This window comes from Amblyraja radiata, chromosome 12, assembly GCF_010909765.2.
Source record: "Amblyraja radiata isolate CabotCenter1 chromosome 12, sAmbRad1.1.pri, whole genome shotgun sequence".
Classification (NCBI taxonomy): domain Eukaryota; kingdom Metazoa; phylum Chordata; class Chondrichthyes; order Rajiformes; family Rajidae; genus Amblyraja; species Amblyraja radiata.
This window is the reverse complement of record NC_045967.1, coordinates 31,336,902-31,346,248: the sequence shown is the minus strand read 5'-3', so window position 1 is coordinate 31,346,248 and position 9,347 is coordinate 31,336,902.

Genomic DNA, 9,347 nt, shown 5'->3' with positions numbered 1-9,347 from the left:
TGCATAAGTGGGACAGGCCCATAAGACCCGATTATTATTATGAATACACAAATATGCACCAGTGAGTTCACCATTCATTTGCTTGAAGAAAATGGTGGTTATAAAACTCACTCAAAGGTTACAAAGATTTTGAATGACCCTTAACAAAAGTCATGGAAATAATGATAATTATTTCAGTATTGTTTTAAATTGCTTTTCAAAATCATCATTGATGTAAACTTGCCTTTCCTCTTGTTAACAATTGTGAAGTTTTGTAACAAATTTACATATCTCTGACACACTTAAGCACTCACACTCATTTTCCTTCACTAATCTCACATCAATGCATCCTTGGAGGATTTTCAGGAAGTAAGGAGCAAACTAAAAATGGAGATCAGAAGGGCAAAAAGGGGCCAGGAGACACCTCTGGCAGGTAGCATAAAAGGCAATCCCAAAAGATTTTATAAATACATAAAGGGGAAAAGGGGAACTAGAGAGAGAGTGAGACCTCTCAGGAATAAAAGCAGTCATCTTTGTGTGGAGCTACAGGAGAACGGCAAAGTCTTCAATGAATATTTCTCCTCTGTATTTACCGAGGAGAAAGACAGTAGGACAGAGGAAATTGGAGCAGAGGTAAGAGGAAAGCGCTCCAGAGGGCTATTGACAACGCCCAGAAGATTGTCGGCTGCCCTCTCCTCACCTTGGAGGACCTACACAGTTCCCACTGTCTCAAGAAATCCCAGAACATTATAAACTACATTTCCCACCCCGGACACTCCCTGTTTGAACTGTTGCCGTCAGGCAGATGGTACAGATCAATGAGGACAAGGACAAACAGACTCAAAAACAGTTTTTATCCCACAGCAATAACTACACTTAATATATCCACCAAATGAGCGCAGGTGCGCTACATACCAAAGGGATTGTGCAATCGACAGAAGAATGTATAGTTGTGTGTTTATGCTTGTTTTTTTCATGTTATTTATTCTAGGTTATTTCAGATATTCTCTTTTACGTTTTGTTAGCTTTTAGATAATGTGTGAATGGTGCACTGACTGGTTGGCATTTTTAATTTAATTGTACATGTTTACATGTTATAATGACAATAAAGAACCTATCCTATCCAGTCACTGGAAGTGTAATGAGAGGCTTTAAAATTGAGAAAGGGCTTGTGTGCTGCTTGGCCATTTTGGTCAAGTTTAATGTGTCTCTGTAAAACTGAGACAAGCTGCTGAATGGTGCCAGTATGTCTGTGGCCTAGATACGTGCTGCAGAGGAAGAATGGGACATCTGCAGTGTTCTTACAATGAGGTGGAAAATGCATAGAACTGATTGGGTCAATGCAAACTGAGTGTACAAAGTATATATAATGTTGTGAGACGGTTATCCTGTTGGTTGAAATGATGAGCCTTTGAGGAACTGTTTGAATCCCAGGGCACATGTTACACTACTCATCTGTGCTGGCTTCCTTCTAGAAGCTTCTTTTGAATACAATGTATATAAGATTATATTATTGGGTTAGGGAACTGTCAATTATGTACTGTTATTATTAATATGTTTTATTGGTTTAGAAAGAGACCACCCCCATTTGGTTTGCCCCCTCAAGGATCGGGGAACTATAAAAGGTGGCCCCCACAAGGTACTGTGTCGATCTTCTTGAAGAGCGCTTAGGACTGTGTGACCTTTTGGAGTGTCTCTGCTTGCACGAGGCTGGAAGGGCTTGGCCAAGCAGATACAAGGATCGAACCCGCGGTGGTTAGGTAAAATCTAGGGGAATTGTTATTGTGTTATCCAAAATAAAGTTTAGTTGTTCAAATGCTTGACTCAGAATTTTATTGACTAAAACTAGACTGGGGGGAGCTTGTCACAAGTTATTTACATTGGGGGCTCGTCCGAGATCTCAACGGACCACCAAACAAAAGTTTGCGATTATGGGTGTTGAGCTGTCCTGATCGCGAGTGCAAAAATCGGTTGCATGGTGCAGTTTTCGCATTGATTTTCGGCACTTCGCTAGTCGGCGCAGATCGATTATTCGCGGGCTTGGGAAAGGGTCCCAATGATATCGTAGATCAGAGTCAAGCAAGCACGGTGGATGATAGCGCTCCTTTGGGTTAGAGGCCCATAAAACCAGGGTGGGGTTAGAGCCAGCGCTGGGGTTGGGTTAGAGGCCCTTTCCTGGGTTAGAGGCCCGAAACCCTTGGTCAAAGCTGGTAGCTGCAGCTGCTGCTGGACCAATTTGGGGTTGGATTAAAAGCCCTCTCCTTTGGATTAGAGTTCTCAGAATTAGGGGAACATTTTCCCGTCCAGTTACATTTAACCAAATAAAATCAGGTTCCCTTCTCTCAGTTACTCTTCGCTATCAGGTACAAATCCACAAGCGATCAGAGGGGGTACGAACTACTGGTTGATCAGCCGCGATTTGGACTCCAATTACAATAACAGTCTTAATCAACTATTTATCTCTACAGCCAATTGAAACTGATATCACAACAGTATTTCTAACATTCAAAAGTTAAATCAAAAACAATACACAGCACACAGCAAATACAATGCAATACCGGCAATCTTAATACACTATAACTATTACTTCAAAGCTTTACTATACCCAAGTTTTTAGTTGACTCCTTTTCCTCTCTTCTAAGACTGGACTTCTATTGGGGCAGCTCTATCCCTCCAGGGAATAGATAGATCGCCTGGAAGGAAACTAGTCATTGTAAACTTAAAGTTTAGGGATCCAATGGTTAGTGTTGACTTCGAGGGGGAAGGAGATGAATATTTGGAAGAATGGGCAAATGTTAACACTAATGGAAATTCACAGCCATCACCATGTTCCCCTTGCGTTCCCCAGGCTTCACTTACACCTTGTATGACTTGTGTCCGTAATAAATATTTCAGGTCTGCAGAACCTATAACAACTTCTGCAGGTTCTACATCTGAGCATACTCTACCGATAGCAGCGACTGGGGTGCCAGATTATTTTACTCTATCCACTCCACTTATGGCACCAGGAGTAGAATGAAGAGATTAGCCCTGGTAGTGACATAGGGCAAGTGGCTAAGATATATTAGCTCATCCTTAAGTCATGAAGTCATAATGTCGTAAAGCACAGATACAGGCTCCTCTGCCCACTATGTCCTTGCCGATCGTTGTACTTACCTATACTAGACCTATTAAACCACAGCTGCTTTGTAGCCTTTTATGCTTTAACAATTCAAGTGAGACTGCAGGAGACTTGATAACAGCTGAATAAAGGCAGCTCCCATTGAAATTAATGACCACAGCCAGCACAATCCACAGTATCTTGATGTCAATCTAAACCAGTTAATGATGAAAATAGTGTTTTGTTTATTGTAATGTTATATTGTTATTACTTGGTCAAAGACTATTGTTTACAAAAAAAGAAAATTGGTGACCTTGACTACTGAAGTGACTATTTATGGATGGCTGCTGGCAATAGTTAAAATGAGCATTCCCACAAGATACAGGAGGCCAGTGTCAGAAACGGAGGCTCCACATCATTCTTCAAAAACAAACGAACATCTGGTATCGCATTCACTGCGTGAGGGTCAGGCTGAGCACCTATCTCACTTATCAGAGAATGCATTGAAACAAATGCAGAAAGCAGACAGCATGGACACATATGGAACCGGTTGTCAGGAGCTGGTAATTTTGGACAGCTGCATCACAGTTCGGTCACAGAATATTGGAACCATACAGCAAGGAAACAAGCCCTTTTACCCACTGAGTCCATCCTGACCATCATGCATTCCAATCTACTGATCCCATTGTGTTTCTTACAGTTGAAAAAGATTGAAATAAATAAAGATGAATTTGAAATTACTGATAATCGGAAATAATAACATTCTGAAATGGATCATTTGTATGTAAAAGGAAAATTGAATTATTAAACCAGCATATTTTCAAAAATTGACAACTATGTTGTCTGTTACCAACATTACCTGTTTTTAATATGTGAGTATTACTTAAAGTGCGGCTAGTTTTATATCTTGAATAAAACATCTGAATTCATGTCAAGTCAAGTTTATCATCTGCACAAGTACGGTGAGGTGCAGGTACAATGAAATCTTGCTGGCAACAGCATCACAGGCACATGGGCTCAGACTATATACAAAAACATCAATTACACATAAATTATACAAAATTCTGCAAGACAGTAACACCAAAAAAGACTGAAGAAAACAAGGCATTCTTGCAAATCACAATTCGAAAAAAACCGAGTCCTTGTTGTCGAATTAGTTTTCTGTTGTCAGATTTGGGTTGTGTGAGTTGGTTCACAAACCTGATAGTTGGTGTAAAATAGTTGCACCTGAAGCTGATGTGTGATTTCAGACTTTTGTTACCCTTACCGGATGGTAGCAGTGAGAAGAGGGCATGACCCAAATGCTGGGGATCCGTGATGATAGATTCCGGCTCCTTGAGGCAACATCTCGTACATGTTTCGATGGTGTGGTCGGCCTTTTGGCTAAGATCAAGTGTAGTATCTGTTCTTATCAGTCAGTAAAAGAGCTAAATAAAGAGCATCTGTTCTTGTTAGAACAGGGAAAGAGATCTGTTCTTATTAGAACAGTCCTGGCGGTCCTTTAAGGACAGGAGCTGCAGATTACGATTTAAAAAATCGTAGCAATGGCAGCTGCAATGGGAACTAGAGGACAGGGTATCCGCAATACCCTGAGGATTAGTGTCAAGGATCTCAGTGAGGGGATGCCCTTCAGTCGGGACACCTTTGTAAAAAAGGTATTGCTGGAAACCTGCAAGTTCGAGCCCAGGGATATCTACTGCCTCCAGGACTTCCCGGGTAACGGCTATTTCGATGTTACATTTGTGCTTCCGACAGGATGGCAAAAACTGCTAAAGGATTTCAAGGAGAAGGGGAATGAAGCTCCGCTGTCGTTGCTGAAGGTGCAGCCACTCTTCACCCTCCCAAACCAAAAGGAAAGGACGATCACGGTCCATATGTTTAACCCACATGTGCCCGTAGTGGATGTCCTCACCTTCCTTGCTCGCTACGTCGACGGGGCAGGGAACAGCGTGGACGTGAAGGATCTGCATGGGATTTGGACGAGCAAGCGGCAGGTCAAGGTAAAACTGAGGGTGGACAAGGAAGGAACTCTCCTCCACCCTCCATCAGTTTTCGCAATTGGAGGAAACCGAGGATATTTAATTTACGTGGGGCAGCCCAGAGTTTGCAGAAAGTGTAATAAGCCTGGACATGTGATGGCCCAATGCAATGCAGTGGTCTGCAAAAACTGCAAAATGGAGGGCCACGAGACAAAGGACTGTCAAGCCAGCAAGAACTGTAACCTGTGTGGGGAGGGAGGCCACCTTTACAGGGCCTGCCCAAAAAGAGCATGCACATATGCACAGGCAACAAGAGGGGCGGCTTCCAGCACCCCCAGGGTAGGTGAGACACCCACTACCACTGCCAAGTCCCCAGCAGAAAGGGGAAACAGGGATGAGGACAGCCCAACCACCTCAGCCACCTCAACCACCTCGAGCCCCCAAGTGCCAGGAGAACTCCAGCACCAAGCCCAGGAGGGAGAGTCGATGGAGGAGGGGGGAGAGCAAATTTGGACTACTGTAAAATCCAAAAAACACCAGAAGGGTCAGCACACGGAGCAGAGGCCAGAAAGGGATGGCAAGCCCAAAAAAACCACCAAAAAAAGGTCTCTCTCCCTGACAGAAGGGAGAAACCTCTCCTCGTCGGAGGATGAGGCGAACGGGAAACCCCACAAGAAGAAAATCGGGGCGGAAAGGAGAAGGTGCAGGACGATTGTACACCTGCACCAGGAGACCGAGAGCAGTGCAGCGGTCGAGGGGCTCCAGCCCCAGGACATCGGGAGCAGTGCAGCGATCGAGGGGCTCCGGCCCCAGGACAACGGGAGCAGTGCAGCGGTCGAGGGGCTCCAGCCCCAGGGCATCGGGAGCAGTGCAGCGGTCGAGGGGCTCCAGCCCCAGGGCATCGGGAGCAGTGCAGTGGCCATTGGGCCCCAGCTCCGGGCAACCGGGAGCTTTGTAGCGGCCGATGGGCCCCAGCTCCGGGCAACCGGGAGTATCGTAGAGGCCGATGGGCCCCAGCTCCGGGCAACCGGGAGCAGTGCAGCGGCCATTGGGCCTCAGCTCCGAGTTTCCGGGAGCAGTAAGCCTGTCACTGAGCCCCAGCCACGAGAGACGGGGGAAGCGGCGCACCCAGAAGGGGGTAAAACGAGCAGCCCCCCCCCAACGACACCTCGGGTTACCACAGGGGAAACCCAACCCGTTGAGGAGGCCGGGTATCTGAGCCCAGGAAAGGTGAGGCAATTCACCGAAGCGGTGGGCATGAGGGAGCAGGAAAACGGACTCTAAAGGACAATGGAGCTCAAACTGGCATCCTTAAACGTGCGCAGTGTGAAGAGCACTGCGCGATGTGTTAATGCCTTGCAGTACCTGGCCAAGGTCAAGGCAGATGTGACTTTTCTACAGGAGTGCGGGTTGCCACACCTCCGCTGTTATCGGAGGTGGTCGCGATGGTGGCCCCACGGACTGTCGTTCTGGCCGGTGACTTCAACTGCATCATTGATGCGGCTGGACGATCCGGCAGTGCCGACAACAGACTGGACAGCACGTCCAAGTTCCTGATGGAAACGGTAAAAGACGCAAAGCTGCGCGACGCCTTCAGCGACCCTGCAGGCGGGCCCCAGCCGCGGTTCACCTGGTCGAGATCGGACGGTTTGGCCCGATCCCGGATAGACTTCGTCTTCACCACGAAGGCCGTCACGGTGAGACACACCGACCTCACGCCGGTGTTCTTCTCTGACCACTGCCTCCTTCAGGCTTCCTGTCACCTACAGGAGGACCGGAAGGCAGGCAGAGGGACGTGGAAGTTAAATGTGAAGCTGTTGACCCCAGAGAACGTTGAGGAGCTAAAGAGGGACTACGCACGTTGGAGAACGGTGAGGCCCCTCTTTGACTCCCCGACACTCTGGTGGGAAGCAACCAAGGAGAACATTAAGAGGTTCTTCATAGCCAAAGGGGTTCAGAGAGCAAGACAGAGTCAGAGGGAATTGTGCCAACTCCAGACAGAATTGCAACAACTGCTCCTTCTGCAGTCGAGGGGGGTGGATGTGAGGGAGGAACTTAGAGAGGTGAAGGACCGGCAAGCTCGGCTCTTTACCTCTGAATCCTCCAAGATCATCTTCCGATCCAGGGTCCGCCATGTGGAGCAGGATGAGACGTGCTCACGTTTCTTCTTCCATAAGGTTCACAGGGGGAGCTCTGTGATCAACAGCCTTAGGGAGGAGGACGGCTCGGTAGCATCCTCGCAGACAGACATGATGAGGGTCTGCAAATCCTTTTACTCGGAATTGTATGACCAAAAGGCCACAGACAGCACCGCCTCCCAGAACTTCCTGTCCTCTATCACGGAGGTCTTGGAGGACAGCAAGCAGGAGAGTCTGGACCAACCACTGACCCTAGAGGAGCTGACTGGCTCCATCCGCTCCTTTGACTCGAGTAAAACTCCCGGAAGCGATGGCTTACCGGCCGAGTTGTATTCGGCTCTGTGGGACTGGGTGGGCCCGGACCTGCTGGAAGTGTACAACGACATGCTTCTAGCCAGCAGCATGTCAGACTCCATGAGGAAGGGCAGCATCACCCTAATCTACAAGCAGAAGGGGGAGATGAAAGATATAAAGAATTGGAGACCCATAACATTGTTGAATGTAGACTACAAGATCCTGTCTAAGGCCATCGCCAACCGGGTCAAGTCTGCTCTGGGACGGGTGATCCACCCGGACCAAACCTGTGCTGTACCTGGCAGGAAAATCTCAGACAGCCTAGCGCTGCTGAGAGATACCATCGCCTACGTGCAGGACAGACGGGTGGATGCCTGCCTAGTCAGCTTGGACCAGGAGAAGGCCTTCGACAGGATATCGCACACGTACATGAGGGACGTGCTCTCCAAAATGGGTTTTGGGGAGGGAATCCGAAATTGGATCAAACTGCTCTACACCGACATCCGTAGTGCAGTCCAAATCAATGGGTGGGAATCAGACAGTTTCCCTGTAAGGTCTGGAGTCAGGCAGGGTTGCCCTCTCTCTCCTGTCTTGTTTGTCTGCTGTATTGAACCTTTTGCCGAGTCCATCAGGAAGGATGCGAGCATAAGAGGAGTGACATTGCCAGGCAGTGGGGGCATTCAGGTCAAGACCTCCCTGTACATGGACGATGTCGCCGTCTTCTGCTCGGATCCAAGGTCGGTCCGCAGATTGATCAGCATCTGTGACCAGTTTGAGTCGGCCACGGGAGCCAGGGTGAACCGCAGGAAGAGCGAGGCCATGCTCTTTGGCAACTGGCCCGACCGATCTTCCATCCCCTTCACCATCAAGCCTGACTTCTTGAAGGTGCTGGGAATCTGGTTCGGGGGGGCTGAGTCGAGTAACAAGAATTGGCTGGAGCGGATAGCCAAGGTGGGGAGGAAGCTGGAGCTGTGGAAGCAACGCTCCCTCTCCATAACCGGGAAAAATTTGGTCATCAGGTGTGAGGTGCTCTCGGGTCTGCTGTACTTGGCACAGGTGTGGCCTGTCCCTCCCTCCTACGCCACGGGGATCACCCGGGCAGTCTTCCAGTTCATCTGGGGGTCGAGGATGGACCGGGTACGACGGGTCACCATGTACAAGTCGGCAGACAACGGGGGCAAAAGCGTGCCCAACGTCGCCCTCATCCTGATGGCCACCTTTGTGTGTGGCTGCATCAGGCGGAGTGTAGAGCCAAGGCACGTGGGCACTAAGTGCCACTACCTGCTGAGGTTCTACCTGTCCCCGGTGTTGCGAAGGATGGGCCTGGCGCAGATGCCACGCAATGTACCAGTCAGCTGGACATTGCCGCCCCATCTGACGTCTGTTGACAGGTTCTTCCGGACCAACACCTTTGACCACAAGTCCATCGGGCAGTGGTCAGCACGTAATGTCCTGCAGGCACTGCAGGGAAAGGACTCGATGGATCCGGTGGCGTGGTTCCCAGAGCAGACTGCCCAGCTTGTCTGGCAAAATGCCTCATCGCCAGAACTGACCAACAAGCACCAAGACCTGGCTTGGCTGGCGGTGAGGGGAGCCCTCTCGGTTAGATCCTTCCTGCACCGTCGGAACCTCACTACCAGCGCACGCTGCCCCCGGGACGGTTGCTATGGAGAGGAGACGGTTGCCCACCTCTTTGCAGAGTGTGGATTTGCAAAACGAGTCTGGAGAGGTATGAAAGGGTCCCTGGAACGATTTATCCCGAACAGCTCCGTCACAGAGGACTCTGTAATTTACGGACTGTTCCCAGGGACACATTCAGAGACTGACATCGAGTGCTGCTGGAGGGTCATCAACTCG